The 13,173-nt window shown below is 41.1% G+C and overlaps 3 protein-coding genes across 4 annotated transcripts in view; all 3 read left to right on the top strand.

Annotated features, from left to right (window-relative positions):
* The window catches only part of LOC120571038 (zinc finger protein 271-like), a 31,146-nt gene extending 25,406 nt beyond the window's left edge, over positions 1 to 5,740 (top strand). The window contains exon 3 of one of the 2 annotated variants that reach the window (XR_005641166.1): positions 5,635 to 5,740. The gene's annotated coding sequence lies outside the window, so the exon portion shown is untranslated. The remainder of the gene's footprint in view (positions 1 to 5,634) is intronic. The other variant, XR_005641165.1, reaches the window with a different exon arrangement.
* The window catches only part of LOC120570713 (NACHT, LRR and PYD domains-containing protein 12-like), a 565,262-nt gene that overhangs the window by 241,594 nt on the left and 310,495 nt on the right, over positions 1 to 13,173 (top strand). The gene's annotated exons all lie outside the window — the stretch shown is intronic.
* The window catches only part of LOC120570742 (zinc finger protein 883-like), a 340,678-nt gene that overhangs the window by 181,560 nt on the left and 145,945 nt on the right, over positions 1 to 13,173 (top strand). The window lies entirely within an intron of this gene.

Below are 13,173 nucleotides of genomic sequence, written 5' to 3'. Positions count from 1 at the left end.
ACGTGCATCTCCCTCCTCCCTCCATTGTTGTTTACGTTTGTGTCGCTGCGTGGTACACGTGACCTGTCCTCATGCTGAAAATGTGACTTGTCGCATACGTGACTTCACTCCCCGAGACGCAAGAAGAAAGCAAAAATATATATTTTTATTAGAGGTTGACCGATTCATCGGTTTTGCCGATTAATCGGCACCGATAGTTGATTGTTGGAACTATCGATATCGGCAAAAATCCATGCCGATAGTTTTTTTCTAGTTGCATCCGTTGCTGGAGCGGCTGAGAAGCACATGCTGTCATTCATTACACAGTACTGAGAGCTGAGAAGGGTCTGCTGGCATCATGCATTACAATAGCGGCCTCTAGAGGCAAAATAAAAACTATCACTGATGCCTTGTGTTGTTTATTTTTGACACGTGTTACTGCCTCATATTTATGTCAATGGTTACTGCGCGCTGCACGGAGAACACATGCTGTGCCGAAAAGGCTGACATCAGTTGCGCGTTTAAAGCATCGACAGCAAAAAGGTTTGTTATATCATTATAAAGTTATTCATTTGTTGAATAGATGCTGCATTTGTAGAGAAAGAACAGCACAACAGTATGTTTGTTTGTTTGCTTTCGAGGCTGAGATGACGCTAAACATTAGCAGTAGGCTAACTAACCTCAAGCGGTTAAAACACTGACAAAAATGAACGAAAGTCTGACCCAAATCATCCACGATCCGTCTAGTGGCTGCCGCTGGAGAATTGAGATGTGTAGAATCGACAGCGCATTCATTTTAAAATCCTCAGCGGAGGAGCATCAACAACTGCCCGAAAGCACGGTACTAGCGTCGAGATAGAGAGAGAGAGAGAGAGAGAGAGACTGAGAGAGAGAGCGTAATATGGTGGAGAGACATAGAGAGAGACTGAAGTGAGGGAGCGCGGGGGTAGAACAAAGCCGGGAATCAGATATATAAAACGTGTTTTCGATTCATCTGTAGAAATGCGACTGTAGCGAGCATGTCACTATCACTAACGTTATCCACATTTATATTTACACGCAACAAATGATATATCCAGCTTCAAAAAAGTCTAAAAGTCGGAAGTTAGAATGAATGCATTGTGCAAAGAGTGGTTGCTATGGAGACGATACACAGTGTTGAGTTCCGTTGCTCTGATTGGTTGTAGGTCTATCCAATGAATGCAGAGGCATATTTTTTTCCTGGTTCTGTTGGAACACGCCCCATAATCACAACCCAATGGAGCGGTTTCAGACTCACATTCTGACTAGAATCTGAGTAGGACCCGTTCTCTTAATACATCCATGGTAGGACCATGTTTTGAGATTTGGCATACATTTGGGCCTTTTTTGAAGAAATGTAAATAGTTTGTCCTTCATATGAATTATAATGCTCATTATGTTTATTTTTGCACTGGATGACTCCAAATATGTAGGAGAACTGTTTTAGACAACACACATGCTTTTGTAGCATTGCTGTGGGTGTAATATCAGTAAATATGACATTATTATTTTTATTATTGGCAAAAGCATCTGGACTTTTTTTTGAAAAAATTTATGTATTTTGTCAACTGTTTTATCCAGTATCAATTCTAAATACTATCGGTCGATTAATCGGTTATCGACAAATACGGCCCAACCTAACTATTGGTATCGGTAAATTCCACTATCGGTCGACCTCTAATTTTTACTAAGGAAAATTACAAATAGGAACGCACAGTGACTTGGATAAGTAACTTTAATCTGATTACTGGTTTGGAAATAGTAACGCGTTAGATTACCCGCTACTGAAAAAAGTGCTCAGATTAGAGTAACGCGTTACTAGTAACGCGCGTTACTTACTTTTTCTTTTCTTTTTTACTTTGACAATAGAGCTTTGTAAACTGTCTGTAGAATAGATCAACGGAGAGGAGAGAAAGCAGAGTGGCCGTAAATGACAGCAGAACACAGTAAAGACTAACATTGAGCTGAAATGGAAACACTGTGCTAAGATTAAGCCGATGTTTTCACCCATCTTCCCAAACTGTTGCCTCTTATGTAGATAGTAGGGCTGGGACGATTCGTCGACGTAGTTGACGTCATAGACTACGTAAATGCGTCGACACAAATAATTTGCGTAGATGCATCGCTAAATAAAATAAATAAATAAAATTTTCACTGCAAATTAATTAATGTAATGCGGAACTAATGTAATGCGGAACTACTGCTGGATACGCGGGTTGTAGGGACACCTAAACTGTAGCCCCGCCTTAGCTCTGAAGCTAGCCGAGCTCCTCCGGCTACATGCAGTTTTTTGTCAGGTCGACGGTCGGTCCAGTGAGTGAGTCAGAGATAGCAGCACTAAAGGATGAGCATGGCGAGTGGTTGCGACCCAAGAGTTCCCCGCCGGCCTCTTTAAGATCGCAAGTTTGGAGCCTCCTGTGTCCCGGCCTCAAAAACTTCGGTCTTCATGTCAGTTCCAGTAGTAGGCCACAGGCGAGAGAGTGGTGGATAAGACGAGGACTATGTGTCGGCGTTGTTCAGCAGTTGTTGGGTATGTGAGTGGAAATACATCTAACATGCTAACGCATATCCAACGCCATCACCCAGATGTGCCAATCACTGGAACGAGACAAAAACAACTGTCCAACTTCTCCTCCCTACAGTGCTTAACCAGCCTTTAGATACAAATAATTAAAGTTAAATAAAAGGTAGAAGAGCTTGGATGTTAAACAAGAGCTTATTCATTATTTTACCTACTACTATTAAAAAAAGCAAATACAGGTTAATCTCTCATACACTACTCTTTTTGCACTTGCTCTGTTTACTTAAAGTTTTTATTTTTGTATTCCTCCTGAAAGTGACTTTATTTTGTGGTTGGATTGATAGTAGGGCTGAACGATTAATTGCATTTGCGATAATATCGCGATATGTTAAAACGCGATTTCCTAATCGCAAAGGCTGCGATTTGGTCTCGATTTGATGACTCGCGAGAGCAAATCAGTCTGCACTACGCAGAGAAAGCATCAACTTAGCACGCTAACGCTACCTTGAGCTGATCTCTGTCATTCAAACAATTCTGAGTTGAAGTTTAAAACTTTTACAGCAATTTTAATAAAATGAAGGCTTTTGTTCGGGCTCGAGTCCATACATGCAGTTAATGGATACAGGCACGCAGAACTGAAGGCTCGGTTGGCAAACGAGCTAGCTCTGATTAGCAGTTAGCTCCGGTTAGCGGTTAGCTCCGTTATAAAGATATGGGTGGAGGAGCTGCCACTGAGAGGGGTAACAATCAGACTGATAAATGACGGTTCGGGGAGCTTTCACAGCAGCGTGGCCGCAGTGTTTCAACGGTTTTATTAGTACAGTTAATCCCACGGCAAGACCACCAGCGACTAACGTAACGTTAGCCTCTCTGAGCTAGTGCAGTGTTGACGGTGTCGGGACTGTCGGCACGCAACTTCACGAGGGGGAGGGGCTGGAGGCAGCTCCTCTCTGTGCACTGTAAAAAATATATGTGTGTGTGTGTGTTATTTTTTTTTGTGTGTATGTGTGTATTATGTATGTGTGTGTGTGTGTGTGTGTGTGTGTTATGTATGTGTGTTTTGTGTATGTATGTATGTATGTATGTATGTGTGTGTATATATATATATATATATATATGTATATATATATATATATATATATATATATATATATATATATATATATATAATATATATATATATATATATATATATATATATGTGTTGTGTATATTATTTGTGTGTGTGTTTATAAATTTATAGGAATTTATGTGTTTTTACTTATTTAACTGTCTAGTGTGTAATTGTGTGTTGTTTATACTATACAATGATTGATTGTTTGTCTTTGTTGAATAATACAGAAGACAAAGAGCTTAAAAAAATAATCGAATATCGAATCGCAATATTTGGGGAAAAAATCGCAATTAGATTATTTTCAAAAATCGTTCAGCCCTAATTGATAGCCTACATCTGGCTTCAGGTTGCACTACAAATTCATTTTACTTGAACAGTGTAGTGTTAGACAATTTTAATAAATAGAGATTTGAACCTTATCGAAATTTGTTTTGTGTAAATTGTTAATAATTAAGCAATGGGAAAATAATCGCTAATTGAAAAATGAATCGTTAGATTAATCGAAAAATGAATCGTTAGATTAGTCGACTAATCGAAAAAATAATCGTTAGATTAATCGTTTAAAAAATAATCGTTTGGGACAGCCCTAGTAGATAGCTTCTCAGCCAGTTCAAAACAACCCCCCAGATACCTTACTGTTCAAGTTTACTGATTCATCTGTCAGGATTTATAACCTCTTCGGATGCATGACTTTTTCACTTCTGGTTCCTGAACGGTTTGTTCCTTTGTTCAGACACATCAACGCGCGGTCTCACACATGCACTTACTCAGACATTCTGGGATAGGAGAAAAAACACTTTGGCTTGCTTGCATTTCTTTAAACCAATCACAATAGTCTTGGTCGGCGCTAAGCTCTCGACGCAACAACTTTGGCTCTGCAAAATAGTATCAGGAAGGAACTTGTTTAGGTGGAACATTTTCACCCCGATAGAAGAAGCGCCATCTGCATGTTGACAGAGAGCAGGACACACACACACACACAGAGGTGCGGACGGAGCGAAGTTACTCTAGGATAAATAGGTTTGAAATTATTTTTACAACTGAAGTACTGAAAAAGGTACCGTTGGGTGCCGGAACCAAATTTCAGGTATCGGTACCGGCACCAGTAAAAATGTGAATGGTACCCAACCCTAGCCACATGTAATATAAAATGAAGTTAACTGTTCACACAATACTGTAAAAGGAGCTATTTAAATGAGCTGCATACATGGCTGAAAGTAATCTGCTCTCACCAGTGTATCACCCTGTGTAACATTACTTCACCCGCAGCAATCCTGCCACAATCGGTCACAAAACATCCCAGTTAGATGTCAAATGGCGTAATGTTAAAAATATTCTTTGTAAATTTTTACAATTATTCCCAGAAAGATCCAACCAGAGGGCTATTACACAAAACCAGGATAAGGGATTATATTCCTGTTATCCTGGATGAATTTAGCCTTGACTCGGTTTCACAAAAGCAGAGGCAGATAAGTTACCATGGAGATTTATTATGTACAGCTAACCTGCTGCTGACCAGGCTAACAGCCAGGATTTATTAATCCTGAAGCCTTTTCTGTTCACTTAGCAGTGCTTTTTACCTAATTACAGGCCTGCCTTGTTGCACGATCAAAACGTTGTTCTAAACTCGCCATTTTCAGCGTGTAGCTTGCTAGCTCAAAGTTTGTTGTTGTTTCCCGAAACAAACTGAGTTTGGCAAGGCAACAAACGTCTGGCGATTTTCTGGTAAATGAACTGTCGTTGATTGAGGCTACTATACATGTAGCTTGTAGCTCCAGTTAATGACTTTTGTGGCTTACATTTTAGTAGTTATTTCAGTTTTAATGCAGGAGATACTTCACACTCTGAAGTCCTATGGATTGGTCACCTCATCAGCCCTTGCATTTTCTCCATTCAAACAGAACATTGGATTACATGGTGAACTATAATTCACTCGCACCTCCCATTAGTAAGCCTTGTATCATTATCTCTGCATGTTTCCCCCTTGGGTCTACCAAAGGAGCCCTCAGCAGACGTCAAGCTGGCGACCGGAGCAGGAAAGAAGGGCAAGAAGGCAGAGGAGGAGGAGCAGCCTGCAGCACCTCCTGCATCAGCAGTGGAGGAGGAGGACGAGGAGGACGAGGAGCAGCCTACAGCTGCAGCAGTGAAGGAGGAGGAGAAGGAGGACGAGGAGCAGCCTACAGCTGCAGCAGTGAAGGAGGAAGAGAAGGAGTACGTGGTGGAGAAGGTGTTGGACCGCAGAGTGGTGAAGGGAAGAGTAGAGTTCCTGCTGAAATGGAAGGGGTTCTCAGAGTAAGTATGAGTCTATAATATTAAAGGTGTGATAGAATGCAAAACCGATTTTACCCTGTCATAGTTGAATAACGACAGTTCGGTGGGTAAATAGGACATACGTAGAAGCTCAAAGTCCCACTGACACCCCTTTACTATGAAAATCTCATATTTTGAAACTGCCGCTGAAAACGTGCGAATCCCAACAAAGCTAGTTGCTTACGCAAGCATCTCAAAATCCGGAAACTTAAGAGAACAGTCACGCCCCAACATTTACATAGGCTACACAACTGACCCGAGATCAGGTAGTCTTCTAAATCTAGCTAGGTCACGCAGATCTCTGCTATTCCATTACAAAATTCACTTCTGAAACTTTTTTATGCGAGAAATCAACTATGTAAGGCTCAAATATGGGCCGTTTTACGAAAATGCATGGCTTATTGCAAATTTTGTCCGACTGTGTGTCGGAGTTAAGCTCCAGTGCTACCTGTGTTGTTGCCTCGCCACCTGGCCTGCCTTCCTTCACACACCCTTGCCTGCTCTGAGGTACTTGGAGCTCCGTTACGACTGGCAGTCCACAGCACTCCATACCCGCGCAAAGTCACCGGTTTTTGGCAAATGGACTACTACACACTGGTGCTCTGACAGAGCTCCAGGGCCTCCCTATCGCGCAGCCACTGACCAAGCGGGAGGGAGAACGGGTCAAATTAATTTCCTTGTTTATGTTATGAAGACGAGACGTGTGTGACTCGAACATCTCACATTACCAACAAAACGTACAGCGAATTGACCGTGCAACACATTTCAGACCGTCATGCCAACATGGAGACATTGTAACTTCAATGTACGCTGGAACCATTTTTCTCTCTTAAGTCTCTGAACGTTGCTGCTGTTTCATCTTGTCAGCTGTCTGCAGCGGGCGGGCCTGTTGCTCTGTTTCCCCCGCGACTGACGCGCACACACACTCACACTCACACACACACACACACACACAATCACACACGGTGGATGCAGGAAAAAACGCAGATGAGACCTACAGGATGACCTAAATTGTGGACAGCTATTTAATTGTAAGTGCAATGATAAGTTAAAGTCCAATATGAAACCGTATGAATGTGAGTCCCAGCCCAGGATAGGAAATTAACTAACAATGTAAAGATCAACAAGCCACTGACACATATGTTCGTATTTGATTCATTCAATAAATTATTATATTATGTCTTAAATCCACCAGCCATTTTCATATTATACCAACATCATCATCCTGAGCCTTCTTGGTAAGGTTCCAAATCTCAGCCCAGAGTAATTAATTAATAGTACTAATTATTATTCTCCCCAAAATAAGTTACCTTTTGATTTATTTTTTTAATTTTTAAGAACTATACAAAAAAAGTTGCAACTTCTTTGCAACAACTCATGTGTTATGGTCCACATTCACCAGTGTTTTTTTGTTGTTGTTGTGCGCGTAGGCTACTCTTGATTTTGTCAGTCCTCTCATCTCTTATATGCAGTGGTGTAACGAGCCAACACCAGACCCCTATGCAGTATTATCAAGGCTGGACCCCCTATTACAGCACGTGTGCAATGTCCATGAGTAGGCTACCATGAATAGGACAGGACAGGATCATCGTGTCACAGCAAGTCCTGTTTTTCACCTTTTTATGAGGCAAAAAAAAAAGTGGCTGGTGGTCAAAAAAGTTAACTTCATGCCCTGTTCATGCGCATACCATATTTGGAAGAAAAGCTCTTGTTCCAAATAGAGCCATATTCACAGGGTAGTTAAGGGCCTAATAAAATAGCATTCTGGCAATTTTCAGCCCAACCAATGTTACATACCCCATTAGGAGACCTTAAGGAACAGTGTAAAATACCATATATAATCATTCTATCACCCCTTTAATACCCCTGTATTCTTGGTCCTGAATACATGTATATTAGGGCTGTCAATAGATTAAACATTTGTATCTAATTAATTACATACTCTGTGATTAATTATTCGAAATTAAATGCATACATAATTAACGGTGCCTGAACCGATACTTTTTAAGAAAGTTTAAAAAAAAAAGGGTACTACACAACAGTTTGTGACATTAAAGAATGGCTTGTTTATTGCTAAGGCCATATGGTCGAAATGATTTAATAATAATGTATAACAATAACAATAAGTTATTTCACTAGTAAATTGCTGTTGAACGACAAAAACAACCACCAGATAAGAAAAGGACATTTACAATAACTTCAAATGCACCACGAGGCTGTAGTTTACCAGTTTCATTGAACGGTCTGTGTTGTTTCTCTGACGGCAGCTACATATTGTTAGATCGTGGTGTTGAATCCTCTGTAAAACACAGTCAAACTTCACACCGTTTAGTATTAGCTGTCAGCATTTTAACTGTTTTTAATCCAGCTACTAGCTAGCGGTAGGCTACCGTTAGCTGCTGTTGAGTATAGTGTTAACTAGCTAGTGGTAGGCTAACGTTAGCTGCTGTCGAGTATAGTGTTAACTAGCGTCACGTGCAGCAGTGTTTGTGATGCCTGTATCGTCTGTTTCAGAGCATCAGAGAGTGGCGCAGACATATCAGTGGCACCTGATTTCAGTAGCCAGGGTTGGCAGGAAGAAGATTTTTTTTTTTTTTAAATATGTTTATTGCAGAACAGCATTGGGTTCAGACTGCATTTGTCCATACAAGCAACATTTTTTTTTTTTTTTTAACATTTCTTAATCCTACAATAACAATAAGCAGCAACCAAGAACCAATTGTAATTATTTGGCGGATTCTGAAAACAATCATGATGAGGCACCATAGCAAACATCAAGACTAAGAGATCAAAAAGTAAAACCAGGAGTCAAGAGATAGGAAAAATTCCCTTTGAAATCGCTAATGCCACATTATCAATATATGGGACCCTTCATCATTCCGCTTCCTCCCTCAGACCCCTTAAGTGTTCCATGACCGGTCCCCATGCCCTATCGAACGCATTCTCCCTCCCTGCAATCATAAATCTGATCTTCTCTAAATGGAGGACTTCACCCAGCTCTCTCAACCACATCTCAAATGAAGGGACAGCATCTGACTTCCAAAATCGCAGTACAAGTTTTTGAGCCAGTACCGTACCCAAATACACTGGCCATTTGTCCCTGCCAGAGTTCAAAGCTATATCATTCGTAGACCCCAGAATGGCCACAAGGGGGTTGGGTATCCACTGCTTGTTGAAAGCTTTTGAGTAGAAGTCAAATATAGAAAACCAGAATGAGTGGAGGTTAGGGCATGACCAAAATTGGTGTGCGAGGGTGCCCTCTTGGTTTTTACATTTATTACAAAATGCTGATACGTTGGGATACATCTTGCTTACTTTTACTTTTGAGTAATGCAACCTGTGTATTACCTTAAATTGTATTAGATTAAGTATTGCATTCACTGAGCACCTATGAATGTTCTTAAGACATGAATCCCAAAATTTCTCAGTGAGGTGCATCCCCAGTTCTGTCTCCCACTCAGTTCTTAACCTATCTGTGCTGGTTGGTTCATGGTTGATCAATGACTGGTACAATATTGCCACTGCTCCTTTTCTGCCTGGTCAAACCTTTATTATGTTTTCGAGTGTGTCATGCCTTGGTATGTTTGCAAATGTAGAAAAGCAAGACTTTATAAAATGCCTGACTTGTAGATATCGGAAAAGATGAGAGGCTGGGAGATTATATTTGTTCATTAATTGCTCAAAGGACATGAGGTGTCCACGCTGATACAAATCCTTCAAACATTCCACTCCTTTTTCCTTCCATAGAGCAAACGCAGGATCCGACCCTGAAGGTTTAAAGGCATGGTTGTCGCAGATAGGGCTGTCTGTGAACATGTCTGGGGCTTTCAAGAACAGTTTAATCTGCTTCCAGACTTTCAAAGAGTTGTGTACTAGAAAGTTCCCTCCGTATAAAGCTTTGTTTATCTTAACAGGGCTGTTCAGTAGGGCCGGGAGAGAGGTCCCGCGGCAGGCTGATTTCTCTATACAAAGCCAGGCTGGGGGATCTCCAACCATGCTCTCTATGGATTTACCACTCCTCCAGAAAGCCAGCGCGTTTAGATGTGCAGCCCAGTAGTAGCATCTGAAATCTGGGAGACCAAAGCCCCCCTCTTTTGTTTTACATAGATGTTTCTTGTTTATCCGCACCGCTTTATACTGCCAGACAAAGGGAATTATAATAGTCTAATTTCTTAAAGAAGCTTTGTGGAATGCATGATGGAATCAACTGAAACAGGTGTAAGAATCGTGGGAGAACCACCATCTTAATGGCGTTTACTCTCCCGACCAGTGACAGTGGGAGAGTCTTCCAGAAATCTATATTCTGCTTCAACTGTGTTATTTTCAGATTCCAATTCTCCTCAAGAAGCCGTGTAGGATCCCTGGTTACAGTCACTCCTAAATACGTGAGCCTGTCCTTAGTAACTTTAAAGGGTACAGAATTCAGAGCAGTGCTATCTTGGTGTAAATATATAGACATTAATTCACTTTTATCCCAATTAATTTTAAACCCTGAGAAAGATCCAAAGTGGGTAAACGGCTCCATAATTGCAGGTAATGATTCACATTAGCTACGTATAGCAAAACGTCATCTGCATACATCGACAGATGGTGTTTCTGCCCATTAATAGAGACAGGTGATATTCTGAGATGATTACGTATACCTGTTGCTAATGGTTCTATGGCTAAAGCAAATAAGAAAGGCGAGAGAGGATCCCCCTGTCTGGTGCTTCGGTATAATGGGAACTGCGGAGAGATATCCTGGTTTGTGATTACACTAGCTGTGGGGTGAGCATATAAAATCCGTATCCAATTAGTGAACCCCTTCCCAAAGCCAAAAGCATCCAGGGCTTCATACATATATGGCCACTCGACCTGATCGAAGGCCTTCTGAGCGTCCACAGAAATCAAAACTGTCTCTGTATTGTGGTCAGCGTATAGTATATTGAATAGACGTCGTAAGTTGGAGTGAATGTGTCTATTGGGAATGAAACCTGTTTGATCTGGGTGCACAATTGTGTGGATATGACTTTTCAAACGATTGGCCAGAATTTTGCTTATCAGCTTTGTTTCAATAGGGATCAATGACACAGGTCTATAAGAAGAGGCATCTAGCTCATTGCGTTCCTTTTTCAAAATTAAAGAAATATTTGCCTTATAGAGCATTTGAGGAAGTTGACCAGTAGATGCTGCATGTTTAAACATCCGTAAAAGCAGTGGAAACCGTTCCTTAGAGAAGCACTTATAGAACTCCATAGTGAATCCGTCAGGTCCAGGTGCTTTGTTATTTGGGAATTCCGCTATTGCTTCTACTATTTCCGCAATAGAGATGTCCTTATCTAACTCCGCCAATGCACCAAAGCTAAGTTGTGGGAGGTTCAGCTCCGAGAGAAACAATCTAATTACCTCTGTGTCATGATTACCATTTGACTTGTATAGTTCTGAGTAGAACTCCATAAAACGTGTGTTTATTTCTTTAGGATCAGTAAGAGCAGTCCCTGTGTCTGAATTTATTCTCAGTATGGCCCGAGAGGCTTGGGCCTTTGTCAACTGCTGTGCCAACAGTTTCTGAGGTTTATCTCCTATTTCAAATTGCATCTGTTTAATTTTGCTCATCTGTCTGCGAACCCGAGCAGTTAAAATTGTATTGTACTCATCTCTATGGGAGACAATGGTTTTCAACGTATCTGGATCTGCTGAGGCTTTGTAAGAATGCTCTAACTGAGACAAAGATTCAGTTAACTCCACTAACCTCTTTTCCTCTTGTTTCCTCCTACTTGCTACATAGGATATAATGCTCCCTCTAAGCACTACTTTGATTGATTCCCACAGTATTGAATCATCCACATCTCCAGTGTCATTGGTGGCAATTATTTCTGGCAGCCTAGCTGACATATAATCCAGAAAACTTTTCTCTTTCAAAATTGTGTTATCAAATTTCCAGGTGCGCTCCCCTCTATGAATGTAAAATCTAATGTCCAATGACATAGGGGCAGATATTAGATATAAGATATTAGGGTATTGTGTAGTCACAACACTGGAGATTAGTGTTTAGAGTTTAGAGTATGAAATCAATCCTAGAGTAGGCTTTATGAACTGGAGAAAAAAAAGAGTAATCTCTGGTATTTGGGTTAAGGAGCCTCCAGATGTCAACTATATTTAGATCGTGCATAGCATTTTTTATCAGATCTCTGGATTTGCTATTAGGAGTAGACCTTGATGATTGTTTATCCAATAAAGTGTCAATAATGCAGTTAAAATCCCCTCCCCAAATAATGTTTGTCTCACGATCTCCGGAATTCTACGTAACACCTTTTGAAAAAATGCAGGGTCATCGAAATTTGGGCCATATACGTTTATCAGTGTGACGGGAACACAGTTAATAGTCCCTGATACCATTAGAAACCTACCATCTGGATCACCAACTGTACACCCATGATCAAACGGCACATTCTTCTTAATAATTATGGCTACCCCTCGGGCTCTAGCACCAAAGTTGGACTGAAATATTCGTGATCCCCATCCCATGCTTAGTTTGTTTTTAGCTGTATTCCTGATGTGTGTCTCCTGGAGAAATATAACATCAGCTTTCAAGCTTTTTAAATGTGCCAAAAGTTTTCCTCTTTTAACTGGGTGATTTAATCCTCGCACATTCCAACTCACTATCCTAGTGGCATCCCCCATATTCAATGGTATGATATATCCATGTGCTTATGCAACAGCTTGAAGTTGTCAAAAAATGTGTGTAAACAGACCGCCATAATGTTAAATTGTAGAAATATGTAAACAGCTGCATTTGAACAAAACATATCAATAACACCCTGCGTTGTCCTCCGGGGCCCTCTCCATCCCTTCGCCCTTTCCCCTCTGAGAACCAACTTCCCATAAGTCCAAACCTTCCGAGCACGTAACATACCGCCAAGTCCGCTTCCTCCTGACCTGTAGAACGCGAGAAGCGAGAAAAAACCTGTGCAGGTTGGAGCGCTGCAAGTGAGTCAGTCCGTATTATCCTGGTTTGAAGATAGGCTTCTTTTCCTCTCTCTCTTTTTTTTTTTTTCTTTTTTCCCCTTCAAACCATGGACCGTTAGTCTAGCGCGGCACGTTTTTGTCGTCCAGGAACTTCTCAGCGTCCTTAGGGTTGTTAAATGTGCGTTTGTCCTCTCCAACCGAGACAACAAGTATCGCAGGATGTCGGAACCCGCATCTCACCCTCGCCGCTCTGCATCTGGTCCTGATGTTGTCAAATCGC

This window comes from Perca fluviatilis, chromosome 2 (genome assembly GCF_010015445.1).
Source record: "Perca fluviatilis chromosome 2, GENO_Pfluv_1.0, whole genome shotgun sequence".
Lineage (NCBI taxonomy): Eukaryota > Metazoa > Chordata > Actinopteri > Perciformes > Percidae > Perca > Perca fluviatilis.
The sequence above is the reverse complement of the archived record's forward strand: the minus strand, read 5'-3'. Positions and strand labels throughout refer to the sequence as shown.